The sequence below is a fragment of the Puntigrus tetrazona genome, chromosome 12 (genome assembly GCF_018831695.1).
Source record: "Puntigrus tetrazona isolate hp1 chromosome 12, ASM1883169v1, whole genome shotgun sequence".
Taxonomy (NCBI): Eukaryota; Metazoa; Chordata; class Actinopteri; order Cypriniformes; family Cyprinidae; genus Puntigrus; species Puntigrus tetrazona.
The window spans coordinates 8,397,646-8,413,807 of record NC_056710.1 but is presented as its reverse complement, the minus strand read 5'-3'; positions in this window follow the sequence as shown (position 1 = coordinate 8,413,807).

Below are 16,162 nucleotides of genomic sequence, written 5' to 3'. Positions count from 1 at the left end.
TAAAGCTTCTAACAGATGCTAGATGGATGCCAATAAATATTTCTGTCCTATGAACTAAAAATATCAGGGTAATATAGGGTAACAAATAACACAATAAAACAAATTTAAATGGAAAACTGGAATATCGCTTAAAACATTTGCGAATAAACTACGGTTTCCATACGGTGCGTCAAAGAGAACAAATTTGTCACTACCTGATAAACTGCCACTGAATATCTCTATTTATGGAACTCATACTTATGGAAATCAGAAAATATGCTTCCATGCGCATGTTTTTCTTATCGGATAAAACGTTTATCCTACTCAATTGTGCGCATACGTTTTGTAAATGCATTTTTAGAATTCATGCGCATCTTCACCTTCCATAGAGAATTTTTTTAAAAGCAGTAATCCAAAATGAATGGAAACGTATCTATTGACATACACTCTATAAGGTTATATGTTTACCTTCTATGAAACCTTTTCATTTCACCGCAGGCTATTTATAGCAGAAAGAGTTTCTTCAGATTTTTTTTAAATTCATTTATAAAAAGAGTCATTTATAATTCAATAATTGTTAATTTTCATAATGTCAAGAAGAGGCAAGTCATGATTTTTTTACCCAAAAAGTATTGACACTTTCTGTTGGGCAAAACAATGATTTAATATTTTTGTATTAAAAATTTTTCTTCTTTTTTTTCCAGAGTGCGTTTGTGTTTTGTAATTGTTTTACATTTGGCTGGAAACACTATAATGGGCCGTTTAATTGTGAAGTTTCCCTGCTAGTAAAAGCTGATTCACACCAAGGACGATAACAATAATGATAACAATAACTATAAAGTTTTAGTAATCGTTCCAGTTCTATGAGAAGAAGAAAGTCCACACGTGCAGATAACGTCACAGATGAACAATATGTATGGTATCACTTTAAAAACAATTTTTCAGCCCATAAATGTAGTTCATAATAAACACATTCTACTGATGTGAACAAGAATATATTTGACAGTATGCAGTCGTTATCTTTATAATTATCCTTGTATTCCTGCATAGCCAGACCTGTCCTTTTTGGTTTGATTCTAGCCTTGATAACATGGACTATAACTATATACAGTAGATGACTGTAAATATAAAGTTTTAATCATTATAATTCAATGAGAATAGGGAATGAGAAACATTTTTTCTTTTTTTTCCCTTTTCTTTACAGCTGTAAATTGGTAAAACAATATTTTTTCCTCCGAGCAATAACAGTGGAAATGTTTAATAGCTTTTTTTGTAGTCACGACTATGTATGCAGAAATTGATGTTCAAAAATAATCCTTACATGAGAAGCAGTCACTGGAGAGAAAAGTATGACAACTTTTCGCCTTTGCCCTGATGCTTTCTTTTACGCCCCATGGTTCCGGAGGTCTAGAAGTGTTTTGACAGGTACACAGTGTTATTTCTCCGCGTTCTTCCCCAGAATCAAAGTGCTCCGGCCATAAAAAGTCACTTTGCTGTGCATTTAGGATATGATCTAACTGACCTTTTTTTAATCGCACGAGATACGGTGACTGACTGTGAGAGCTAAAACTCTCAGGAAGAAGCAAGAGCATGAGTCCTCAGGGATTTTTACATTAAAAACCTAATAATATCTTACAAAGCCAGCTAACAAAACTGCTTTTTAAGCAAGGTTCCATTTCAGTCTTTCTCAAACATATCACGTCCTAAAACATGTAATATTTGCTGTGAAATACAACCATGACAGGGAAGGTCAAGCACCAACACTTCCAGGATGCTGTCAGTATGAACTCATCTGAGAAATGGAGGTAAACTTCATTTATCTAGCACTTCAAACACTTTGTGTCTGGTCTGATGGCAAAGGACAGATGAACGATGATGTAAACTGAGGTTCACTCTTTTCTATTTCTATCCCCCCTCAGCCCTTAGATTGATGTTTCCTTGCTAAACGAGGCTTGCAATGCAGGGGTCCGTAGGAAGGTCTTCATGACGAAAGTTCAGAGAAATTCAAAGTTTTGCCCAACTAAGTTCTGTTCCCTCGACTCTGCAGACATGCATCGTCACACGAACGTGTTACATTTCGCGCTCATTTACCGTGGTATTTCCCCTCCCTGCGCGGCGCGGGTGATTCCTCACGCTTTTTTGCGCTCTGCTTTCTTTCGATCTCAATGCGAATGAAACAAAAGGTACTTTCTTTTCACTTTCTACGGCATCACACCATCTCTGCCTCCACTTAGCGGGAGCAGGTTTTCATTGGCACTGAATACTGATCGCGATGCCAGAGAAACCTTTCAGGAACACTTTAAACTCTCAAATCTCACGCTCCGCTTTAATAGGGAAATCAAACCCCTGATGACGAATAAGGTGCTGTGAACAATGAGGAATTAGAGTCTGGTCAGCAACGGTCGTGCCAACGTGCAACGTGCAACATTTTGATTTCTGTCAACAACAGCAATATGCCAGGCTGTTAGTTTTGTCACTTTCGGGGGCAGACTGTCTTCTGCGTTCTTTGTAGCAGTGTGAGGTTGTGCTAATCAGTTCAGAACAGCTGGGGCAGTAATAAGAGCCCTCGCAGGCTATATTCCCTGGCAGAAACAGCCTTAACCAAAGGGACAGCATTAATGTATAACTATTGCGCTGGCAGTAATGGTATACTGTTATGTATTCGGGCTGTTGAAAGTGTTTTTAGAGGTGTCAGGTTTTCAATTTTGTAATACTTTCTCCTAACCTAGTTTAATGGAGGAGAGCTGAGCGAAAGGAGTGTTGCCACAAGTAGCAAAGATATTACTTCATCATCAAAGCTGTTCAGGCTGAGTACATCTGACAAATGTTAATATTCAGCCGACATGACAACATTAACATCATTGTAGTCGTTCATCAAATGTGTTGAGATGTCACATCTGTGGTCAAGAGAAAACGTTAATTAATGAATCTCTAGTCTCTAACGTGTATCTGTGGGAAATTAAGGTTAAATCACTGATGTCACGTGGGCTATTTTAATGATGCCCTTTACCACGTTTCTGGGCCTGGGAACATTGTACCTGAAGTACATTGCTGTCTGTGGAGGGTCAGAAAGTTCTTGGATTTCATCCAAAATATCTTCTTTGCGTTTCGAAGCATTGTTGAGCAAATGTCATAGAGGTTTGAAACTACATCAGGGTGAGTATTGACATTTTTTCTGTGAATTAAATATAATTTTTTAAATAATTCCATGTGCATTTCTGGCCCCTTTGGTATTCATTAAAACCTATATTGAAATAAGTAACTTCTTCTGAGGCTTCTTGTCCCTTGTTTTTTCTTTGTGCTTCTTGTCCCTTGTTTTTTCTTAGTAGCTGTATAACTAGCTACTAAATAGCACAGTAGCATTCAGAGATGCTAAATCAATTTCAGGAATTATGTTGAGTCAGTTCTTTTCAATGATTCAATCTGACTTCGAACAGTTCACTCACACTCATTCGCTTACAATGACATTAAAAACACGAACAGTATGACTTACAGTACTTCAGAACTGAATTCAGCATCAACATCAGCACCTGCGCATGAAGCAAACAAACGACTCAAAGGCCGAATGAGTATCAGTCAAAACACTGCACAATCTGCTTTTAAGTGGTATTGTGTTTCGAACAAATACATTTTGTTTGTCTGTGCTTGATAAAAGAAGTATTTTTCATGTAACTAATAATGTAGGATAATTTAAAAATGTATTTTGATATCTACTGCCTTGTCTTAATGTTCTGATAACAATAACACATTGCTTATGCAAGCAGATGCACTTTAAATCAGCTCCTTAACTTTTATTATTGTAAGTATCAGGCAGCTTGTAGCGAGTTGCTTCTCTAAAGGGTAACTTTAATTACTCTATTTATTTCGAGATGTTCTGATAACAGTAAACAGATTGATTGCCCATACAAGCGAATGCACCTGAACATTAAGTTAAATCAGCCATGGTTTATTGAAATCAAGTAAATATACGTTTATTTTTACGTTAATACCCTACAGAACTTCTGATACGTCCCTGTGCCTGGACAGCTGGGAGTTTCAAGCAGATGACAGACTCCCAGAGTCCCTGTAAGTGCATGATCGCTTTGTCCTTGAACCCTGCGGTTGCATGATATGTCCCAGAGACTGTGAGATCTCAGGGTAATCTTCTCTATAGTGTGTAGTGTGGCCTAGCAAGCTGGGAATTTTATTATTATTGTCTCATTGACATGCCTGTGTTGTCAAAGAGCAATTACACCATAGCCCTTCAGTTCTTCATAGTTTGCATTAATGCTTCTCCTGTCAGGCATGAGGCGCTTTATAGCCATGAACAGTTTGGCATAATAGATTTATTTTGAAGGAAAGCAGTTTGTTTTGATAATGCATCATTTTTATGCCATGTCATGTTAGCAGATTTTCCGAGAGAAATTAGATATCTAGCATGTATGTGCATCACATACAGTCTGAACGTTGCTTGCTGCTGTATGTCACCATGGAAACATCTCATGCTGTGATTTTTCTTTTGTATGAGGGCGTTTGTGAGGAATGTAAAATCAGATGAGTTTCTGTGTGATTATCATCAAGCCACACATCCAGCAGCAACAAAAAAGAAGAAAAAAATCCATATTTCAGCAGAATAATAATTTGCAGAAAAATGCCTCTAAGCAAAGAAATAAACTACTTCATCAAAATCATCCACATTCCGTACACACTCGACTGTACCTTCATCTTTTCTCTCCCTCAGAATCTCCAAGATCAAACCCTCATCAAGTTATAATCTTATTTGCGAATATTGATCGATTAGTTAGATGAACTGACAGTTTTCAAAGTTTTGGTGATTATGTTTTTATGAGTACATATTCTTTGAATCATTTTTAATTTCAGTTTTAGTTATTTTAGTGCAAGTTAAACTACAATTAGAAAGTTTGCCTGTCAACTAGCTGAAAAAAACTCAAAAAACATTTATTACGTTTTATGTAATGCGAATAGTTTGTAGTTGTTTTCTAGGTTTTTGTTTTAGTTGATTGTAACAGCTCTTGTTTCCAGTACACATTTTCTAATCAACTACAGGTGAAGTTAACAGAGTTTTTTTAGAGCACATTTGTTTAAATGGCCATATGGTGCAGCATAAGTAAGGTCGTATGCCACATCTATGCATCTGCACCATATGGACAGTCCAGATCACGCAGGTGTTAAAGATCGTCACATCTGCGTTCTTCCAGAGGTTAGACTTCACGTCTGTTCAGATTCACCCATGAGAATAATAATATCTATTTCACCCTGACTACACACACAGCCCAGCTGAGGACCTGCTATGTGAGGAAGAAACATCGGGATGTCCTGACCCAAATGTTGACCTCAGCCTTGAGGTCTTTAGGACCTCAGTCTCAACTCCCTCAACCTCCTCTGTTGATACTTTGGCTTATAGACTGTTATATAGACAGACGCCATGCCAAATATAATTTGAATTACCCAAAAAGTTGGGTAAAAATTGCACTACGGATGTCCCGAGTTCAAGCCCCGTCTCGTGAACCTTTCCCGATCCAGCTACTCCCCGTCCCACATCACTTCCTGTCACTGTCCTATTAAAATAACAGAAAAAAATGAAAATTTTAGGTAAAAGCAATATTGTATAAAATGCTGAAACAAAGGATTTACTTCTAAATCATCTGTCACACCATCCACTTCGCCTTAAACTGGCTTCATTTCACACATATAATGTTTTCTTCTGAATTTCTGAGCATTTTTCATACATCAGTAATATATGACTGTCAGGTCAAGACTGTCAAGTCCAAATTTTACATTTTACACAGGAACATTGTAAACACTGTAAAGTAATATTTTCATTTTAAACTGCATTTTGGGCTGTATTTCCTTGGAAATGAGAGTGTTAGCAATGCAGTGGCTAATGGATCCAGAGTAAATTTGAAATCTTCTAATTGTCATAGCACAATCAGTTTTTTTTTTTATTTGGAGCAAATAAGAACACAAAAAATGTACATGCTGAATTTTCTTTTCGCCACTCTATAGATGCTTACCCAATTATGATGACTTCAGCTTTTGAGAACAATGAAAATGTGAAAGAAAAAAAAAATCATCATATCCCCTGATAGATCAGTGCAGGCTTTGCAAAAGTGCACATCACAGCTCCAAGTCAACATCAAGTGTGCCATTTGAGACTGGTCCATAACATTGATCTGTTTGCGATCTTCCACACTTTGCAACTGTCGTGCTGTACGTGCAAAGATGCAAAGATATTAAATTGTGGGAAAACAGAAGAGAGAGAGAGAAATTTTTCATTTTGCACTGAAAGATTCTCTTATTTATTCTCTTATTAGGGGACACTATAGTCAACCCATGCCCTGATGAGATAACAGAAGCATAAGTTGCGTGATTTTGTTCTTAATAAACTACATTTACAGCAAATAGTCTTGATTTGGTGGACTGACCACGCCATTTCTGCCACAGCATTTGAGACGAGTTGCATTTGCCTGAAAATCTGAGTGGGCATGAGGAAAGAGAAGGGACATGGGAAAAAATATTAGCATTTGCAATATGTTTTTCACCACAAATCACTGATGGAGCCCGAGATTCACTTGCACACTAAAAGTATGACAGTAATTTGTTTGGCATTGTAGCTTTAAAGTGCTATTTACTCCGGAGAAAATGAGTCCAATAACATACAGTAGGAAGCTGACCGTTTGACCATCAGAGTTTTGTGCGTATCACAGCTTATGCACACTATAGCAACAACTGAGATGACATCAGCAGTCAGAGAAAGGTCAAAATACGTTTACTGCAGTAAAACACTGGAGATGTTAGAGAGCTATACTGTCATTTCCCTGGGTAGTTTAAGTTCAAAGCTCAGTCACGAATAAGACACTGACAGTAAATGCAAAGCATTATTTACGCAGACTGATATTTGTGCCTATTATGTCTGATAAGATCATTGCAAATAATTCTCATTTCTGTGTAATTGCAAGCTTTGATGTTCTGCTTTCTTTAGATGGTTTTTCAGAGAGTACAGAACATTTTCAGCAAGATTCTTCTGCTCTGTTCCTGTCTCCAAAAAAAAAAACACCTTAGTGATCACGAAATTGCTCCCTTTGGGTAGTTTCCTTTTGTGCATTATGGATGAATGTTAAGAGCTCTTCTTCTCCTCATTGAATCAGATATTATTAAATATACAGTAGAACAAAAATCCTCATTTTTCCTTCCAGTTACAAGGTTTGTTTAACTTTGATATACGACCGACTGTTGGTGATTAAAATTTTAAAATTCATAACGAAATTCGTTTTGTTGGTGGGTGGTTGCCCAGAGTGGGCCAAGGTCACAACTGGGTGGGATGAAATGTATTTATATATTTAATTTTATTCAACAAACCATCATGATTATCAGGTTTACTGAAGCACCGTATTAGATATCAGTAAATCTCAGTAGCACCTGGAATATTCCATCTGTGTGTGAGATATTACAGCCTTTGTATGTTCAGCTAATGGAGCCGAACTGACCTGGTGGGACACTTTTCTTCAACTCTCTCAGGCCCATTTGTGACACATGACGACTATGAATGAGAAAAAAATGAAAGCCTTTTCAATTATAAAGCATACTGCTATACTGATAGGAAAAGTAGCAGGAGTCATTATACTGTTATTTTTATTTTTAATTTTTAGTAGTCTGGTTGTCTGGTTTGGTAGGATTAAGGATGTAAAATAAGGTCATGCTGAATAAGCCATTAATATGTGCTCAATTACTATTAATAAATGGCTAATATTCTAGTAATATGCATGCTAATAGGCAACTGTTTACCATAAAGTGTTACTGAAAAATATGTAATATATAATAAAAAAATATATATAATAAATGGGGAAAAAATTGGTAACACTACAAAAGGTCCTGTTAGTTAATGCATTAATTGACATTAAATAACAATAAGCAAGTCACTTGTTAGTGTATTTATTAATCTCTGTTGATGTTACTTAACAAATTATTGTTCATGTTATTAAATGCGGACTAATGTTGTTATAATGTTAACAAATGGAATGCTAAAATTAGCATATTAGAATGATTTCTAAAGCATTGTTTGACACTAAATTCACTTTTGTCTGAATTAGGGGCCCTTGTTCACTATTAACTACAACCTTTCCCTCAAGAAATTCTTAATTTGCTTATTAATACTTATAAAGGTAGTTGTTAAGTTGGGTGTAGAAGAAAGTCATGTAGAATAAAGCATTATTAGCACTTAATTTGTACTAGTAAATGGCTAATATTCCAGTAATATGCATGCTTATAAGCAACTAATCAAGAAACCCTAAAATGAAGTGTTACCAAATATATGAAAAAGAAACAATATTACTGCATTTCTGACCAAATCAATGCACCTTGATAATGATAAGAGAACTTACTGACTGAACTTTTTTGATAGAACTGGCATTTATGAATGCCTGAAAAATATCTTTTGTGCTCCTGAAGCCAGTGAGTACTTTTTTTAAAGAATTTTAGTATTCTAAAAAGTTTAGAAAAGTTTTCCATTGTATCAGGCCTTTACTTTTCCGGGAAAGCTCCAGTATGTAATTTTGGCTGCAAGTAATCATTACTGTCTACAATCAGTGTAAAATATGATCTTTCGTGGGGGGGATTCCACTATCATCTAGCTCAACTTTTATGTGCTGCCTCTCATCTGTCTGTCTTTTTGTTGTTCTGAGATACTCTATTCTCTCTCCCTGTCTTTAAAACTCTCAGCTCCCCATTTATGTGTTTGAATGCACAAGCGACGAAAGCAGAACCTGTGCCTCTTGTGAAACCTGGGCTAGTTTGTGGCACACAATCCACGGAGGAATTCTCTTTTCCAACGATACACAGCACCGATTCCAATCGTACCTCCGGTACAAAAGGTGCGTCCCTACCATCTGACCGCCTTTGCGTTTTTACCCAGTGTATAATCCATCAGTCTCTTTAAAAGAGATACAGACATAATCCCATCATTTCTGTTCCAATGATTTTGCACACACTGCAGCCTGTTATGCAGAACTTAAAAATAATGACCCGTGAGGCGCGGCAAATGAATACGTCGTTTTCTTCACGGTTGAGCGATGTGTTTCATGTGCCGCCCCAATTCAATATAGGACCTAGTTATGTTGAAAGTTTTACGTCTACATATGTCACTGTCAGACGAGATTCGGAGAGATTCGATGAAGGAATATCTTCACCTGATACTGTACCTCTCTGAAGTTTTTATTTCTCGATCGAGAGTTGTAAGGTGAATAGCATGTTGGCCTCTGGCAAGACAAATGACAAAACAAATCCGAAAAATATGGTGCGCCAAAAAGCACATTGTGATACAAATGAAAAAGAATTACTCCTGGCATTTCTTGCAACCACAAATAGGAAACTTAATGAAGCTCATTAAAACATGTTTTACTACAACGCACAAAAGCCATTAGCTGTCTGTGATTTATTCATAGCACTTAAAGACTATAAATATGGAAATAACTTTTGGCTTTTTTGGGAAAAAAAAAAGGTGAAGTCAGTAGGTTAACAACAAACTTCACATAATTCATTGAAGGTCATATGTTTGACACGTCAATTAAGGACAATACGAGTTGTACATCATTGCTGAATTCCTTTGCATAATTTTTGCTCCGTTGTCTCTGGTACAACAAATGACCATTAAGCAAATTATGTAGATTGATTTTAAAGCTGAAAATACAGAGTTGAACCACTGAGTGTTGGCACGCATTCAGCGTGACGTCTGGTCCACATGTGTAGCATACAGTATGTTAGGGGATAACAGGGTAAGATATCAGGGTTAGCAGGCTATTGTAATGCAAATTCACAATTATGCTCAGTTATGCTGTTTAGCACAGGACAATAACAAACAGCCAGTTTCCTCATTCTGGTGGCACCTATTAATTTGCTAAAATTCTAAATTTCTCCAAATCTGGTTTTGATAAAGAAACAAACTTATCTGCAAGTGGCAAAATGATTTTGTCTTAAGTCGCTTTTGTTATATTTGTAGCAATAGCCAAAAATACATTGTATGGGGCATTTTTTTATGTCAAAAATCATTGTCATAATCATGTTTTAAAAACTTCATTTGGACTACTTTAAAGGTGATTTTCTCAATATTTAGATTTTATGCAGTCTCAGATTTTTCAAAGAGCCAAATATTGTCCTAACAAACCATATATCCAAACCAAAACGTATTAATTCAGCTTTCAGATTTTGACCCGTTTGATTTTGTGGTCTATGATCATAACTAGTATTTTTGGTTTATGTTCATTTTTTGTGGTTTATCTTCTATTTATGAAACAAGACAGCTTAGATTGCGCTGTTTATCATTACAGTAACAATTTAGGATTTTTCTATTTGTGTCAAGCAATGATTTCTGAGCTTATCCTATTATGTCTTGCTACTTGCTTATCTTGTATATTTGCTTTTTCTCCCTTGACAGCTGAAAAGATCAAAGCGAAAAACACGGTTCTGCACACTGACTTATGTAACATGAAAACACAGATGTTCCTAAGGATGTGCTGAGCACTGGAACATCTCAGTGGTCTAATGAATCTGGGCTGTGCTCTCTGGGGGGATACGTACGTGAAGAGCGCACAACAACGCTCAGTTGCTTCCATGTGTTACTTTAGCATTCTCCCTATCTGCCAAAAAATTTCTGCTGTGCTTATTCGAGATTAAATTTTAACCCGGAGCAACACAGTAAAAGGGGCTGGATCCAAAGCAGCTCTCGATTTACAGATAAAGAGCTTCGGTTTTCGCCCCCCAAGCTAGTATCTAAAGAAGTACCTTGTTGCAAATGACGTTATAAAGAGAGACAAGGATAAATTGCATTCACCAGCCCAAGGCCAGAGGGGCCTGGAGTGTTTACATGGGTATGCAGCTTAAAGCTCCTCGTGGTCAGTTTAATCAGCTCTGGATTTTCTCCAAGTGCAGATGTGTTGTCAGTGAATCTTGCTGATGTGTTCTGTTCACAATTATGTTACAGCTGCTTTTCACCCTGAAACCGTAACCAGATTAAATCGGCCTAGAATATGGAGGTCCGTTCACAAGACTGATGGATCGACAGGATTGACAGGTTTGCAATTCATAATTGTTAATGACATGTAGGCCTATCAGTATTTACACTCGTATTTAATCTAGTCTGGTCTTATTTTATTCTTCTTTGGCTAGTTTTGCGGCTTCTGCAACCAAACTTGGCTAGTGTCAAATTACAGATAAGTTTGTGCCAAAAAGCATCGAAAGCATTTTATTTCAGTGACAACATATATTTTTGCTGCTTCTCATGCTTGCATTATGTTTAAAATTTTAAATGTCATTGTTTTATACAGCTTTGTTATAAAAAGTGAAACTATTTTACTTTCTTAAAGATTGGTTGAACTTGTCACACAGGTCACATGACATATAGTAGTTGGTCTCACCAGATGTGCACAGACAAATGTTTTTAAAGCAGCTTAGTAGATTTGTTAAAATAAAACTTTTTTCCTAAGAAACAGCAAAAGTCAAGCTACAATCGTGGTCAGAATTTTACATTCAAATGAGGGTCTCATACACAAAACATGACATGTTTTATGTGTAACATACATTTTTTATGATCAATTTTATTTTGGTTAAATAATAATTAACATTTTGCAGATGCTGCAAAGTGTACAATTTTGACCACAACTGTGCTGAAATTTTTCTTTTTAAGAATTTGGTTGTTTTAAAGAAGGCGTTTCTTTATTTTTTTCATTTGACCGTAACATTTTAACAATATTTCTATACTACACTGAAAATACGTAAGACATTTGTTTAGGTCATTTACCCAACATGATCAATTTTAGGTGACCATCTAATCAAAATAAATTTTTATCATGAACTGTATTTTTTTATTCAATATTTAATCTAGTATATTATCAGGTGAAGAGTTTCTTTTAACATTTTGAGTTTCCGTTCTGTCTTTGAATCAATATTCACATTAAAGTCATAATATAATACATGTTCTCTTCCAGTAGTTTGGATGATGGATATTACAAATGAAAAACTGTTCAAAATACAGGACTGATTTCACACAATTGCATCATTCAAGTATCATGATGACATCACTGTCAATGGAAATACAGGTGATCTAAATACAAAGGAAAATGCACTAAATCCATACAGGCAAAGGACACATATCACACATAATGTGCAATTATTAATTTAGAAATTCATTATGGAACAGGTAGAGGAAAATCACTTTTTTTATTTGAACATTTATAGTCTATCAGTTTATTTCAAGTAATATTTTTCTAGTTACTGAGTTGTTAACTCAGACACGTCCTCCATTTTAGTACACTCTAAGCATCTCAATATAAGATTAAAGCAAGTTTATGAGTTTCCACATCTTGTGGAACCAGACAGACGACCCTCTGAGGAGGATATCATACATTCAATTTAACTCTATGTAGATGATGAGGATCGAAAGCACAAAAACCTCACAGAATTTGTACTTTCTCAGGCAATTACTTTAAAGTGCTGCACTAACAATGCCTGAGGGTAAATCCCTTCTCACGGATCCTCCATTATGTGAGGGAAAACTTTTAAAGTAAAAATCAAATGACAGCAGGGGCTGTCTAACATACACAGAAAAACACCACAAGCTCATGATGAAAATATTCTTCCTTTTTCATGATCACAAAGAACATGTTTTATATGATTTGCCTGAGTGGAACACTACTGCCATTTTCTTTGAACCTTAAAAGGATAGTTCACCCGAAAAACAAAAATACTGTCATTTAATTCCTTGTCATTCCAAACCTGTTTTACTGTTATCTTCTGAGGAGCAAAGCTACATTTTGAAAAACCATACAAATTATCATAAAAGCAGTCCACTATAATAAACTCAACCTCATGGCAATTCATATTTTTTTATGATCCCTCTTATTTTTGTAAAATAATTATAAAATAACATTTTGCAATGAAGATTTTATTTCTTATTTTCTTCATTTTTCTTTATGACCTCAATGAACCATTCTGTTTTTTGACTTTGTCATTTGAGTTTGTGAATTTAATATTTCATATACATCACTGTATGATTTGCAAGTTTGAATAAATCAGTTTGAATGAACTAAAAATAGATGAGACAATGATGGTCAATTTCAGGTCACCCACCTAATGAATCTCATAATTTATTTGTATCATGAACAATCATGAATTTAATCTATCTAATTTATTTATTATCTATTAAATTTATTTTAATATTTTGCGTTTTGACCCGTCTTTGGATCAATACAGCAAATACATTTTTGGCGTCACACCCGCATCACCAGTAACACCAGTCCCAGTTCCCAGGATCAAGTACCACCCACACAATCTCCTACTCAACGCTCCAGTGAACCTTCACCTGAGTTCTGATCAAAATCACCTGCAACTGCAATCACCACACCCTATATCTACTCACCTCTGCCATTTCATCCTCGGTTGGAATCGAAGTTACAATGAAATTTCTTCTGTGACTCTCTCCTTCGTCGTTCATGGTCTCCCTGTGTACTCGTTTACCTGTGGATGTATTAATACCTGACTTAAGGAAAGTACTCCTTCCTCCGTTGAAACATTCTCTGACATTCTCTGCAGATGTCTCCACAGTTCCCTACTTACCGAATTCACCCTTGTATATATTGTGCACTGAAATAAATACCACAAACCTTATACCCTCTCCTTCTCTTCTGTGTGTGGACGTGACAGGATTCCAGCCCTTAAAATAAAAAATAAAAATGGATATAAATGCCACGGTTACCGGAGCTGCGTCTGATCTCTTCGCTGAGCTAATGAATGCTCTCCGACAGACTTTACCCATACTAACTCCACTAGCCGAAGCTTCCACCGCCCCACCGCATGGCTCACCCATCTCATGCCCTGCTCCTTACTCCGGTGATACAAATAGCTGTCATGGCTTCCTCCTACAATGTTCACTCTATATCGAAGTGAACTCCCATAACTTCCAGAATAAAATTTCAAAGATTGCCTTTATTATCTCTCTTCTCACTGGACGCACTTTGAAATGGGCGGTGGGTCTATGGAATGCTAAAAGCCCAGTATTTTCTTCATTCTCCAGCTTCGTAGACCATTTTAAAGATGTGTTTGAAGTCGCCCTCACCCCCTTTTCAGTACATGACAAACTGATCAATCAAAAAGACAAGAATCCTCTAACATCCATGAGTATACCCTCCGTTTCCGCACTCTAGACACCATCAGCGGTTGGAATCAGGTAGCTCCTGGCCGCCTATCGTAAAGGTCTCAAACCACAGCTTCGCAAACAAATGGTTATTTATGATGATACTGTTAACCTCAAAACATTTATCAAAAAAAACCATCAGCGTGTCCCAGCATCTATTTGCCTTTACCTCGGCAACCACACTGCCGTATCTTCCTCCCAAGGAATTAACTTCACCTCCCGACGCTGAAGAACCGATGCTCACCGATTCCTACCGCCTGGATCCCACTGAAAGACAACGCTGTATATGCTAGAAGTTGTGACTGTACTGTGGAGAAGCCACACTCCACATTCTGAACGGCTAACCCTCAAGGAACCTGCTCCACCAGAAATATCACTGGGTAGAACTGTTCCTACAAGCCTTCAATTATCTCTGTTAGATAGTACGAACACATCGTGTTTCGCAACTTTGGACTCCCAGAGGACATTGTATCAGATTGGGGGCTGCAGTTCATATCCATGGTCTGGTGACCCTTCTTCCAGTTGCTAGGAACTTCAGTCAGTCTATCCTCCGGATATCACCCCCAAACTAATAGCCAGACTGAGCGGAAGATTCAGGAAATCTCCCACTACCTACGTACCTATTGCTCACAACATCAGGAGTCCTGGAGCCAGTATTTACCATGGGCAGAGTATGCACAGAATTCTTTATGACAAACTTCCACTGGTCTAACCCCCTTCCAATGTGCTTTAGGATATCAACCGGCACTATTCCCATGGTCTGGAGACGCTTCGGAGGTGCCCACAGTGAATCACTGGTTCCAGGAGAGCGAGAGGGTGTGGGAGGGAGTAGCACATGTCCACCTACAACGGACAGTCTGGAGGTATACTGACGATGCCAACCGTCAAAGATTACCTCATCCCACTTATTTACCAGGAGATAAGGTATGGCTCTCCACCCATGATAAAAGCTGAGTCCCCGCTACATAGGGCCGTTCACCATTCACTCTCAAATCAATTCTGTCACTTACCGTTTGAACCTTTCACCACAGTGCCGGATTTCTCCAACCTTCCATGTCTCCCTACTCAAACGTCACAGTGATCCAGTATTTCCTCGCTCAACAGACCCAGAGCCAATAAATAACACAAACCTTATACCCTCTCCTTCTCTTCTGTTTGTGGACGTGACAATGAGTTGCACAATTCGTATGAATTTACCTACACATAAGCACGTCCCTAAACCTTCCCAACACAAATCGTATATTATACGAATTCACACGAATTAGCCACCTCATAAAATACATACAAATTGGTCATGAGATAGCCTTGCTACAATATAAATAATTCTGAAACCACAAAAGCATTTTGGCTGAAACTGAATTTGTTATTCAATAAAACTACGGTCATATTCAAGAGAAACGTTTTTGAGAGAAAGGTAGTGATGCCTGATGCTTGAATGAATTGTTCTTTTTAGTCGATTAATCAGCTGATCCAGTCTGAATGATTAGTTTACTAGTTTAACCCACTAAGGTAATGATCCAGTTGCAGCATTTAACAGCCCACTGGAGGGAAAGATTATAAGTGCCTAACTTTGGTTTGTTCTTCACATAAATCTGTTGAATGACTTCAAATGACTTGGATTATAGTTTAAAAGTGGTGTGGATCACTATAATTGTAATTTATGTTTTTTTTTTTACATTTTTTAAAGCTTGAAATCTTGAAATTGCTTGGTGAGGAGCCATAGGGGTTTGAAAAAACATGACAGTGAGTAAACAGCAGAATTTTCATTTTTGGTGGAATTATTCTGTTTTCTTCTCATATCTTAGCGAATGAAACTGAAACCCTTTTTATTGGTTTGCAGTTTGTTTGAATATTTACAATTTTGCACTGGCAGATGCTGAAACTGTAAAAAGGTAATACGCAAAGGATCCTTTTTTCTGGCAAATGTAGATAAATATTCCAAATATGAGGATAAGATCTTTTTGTAAAATGTTATACTGTATATTTTCATATAGACAGATA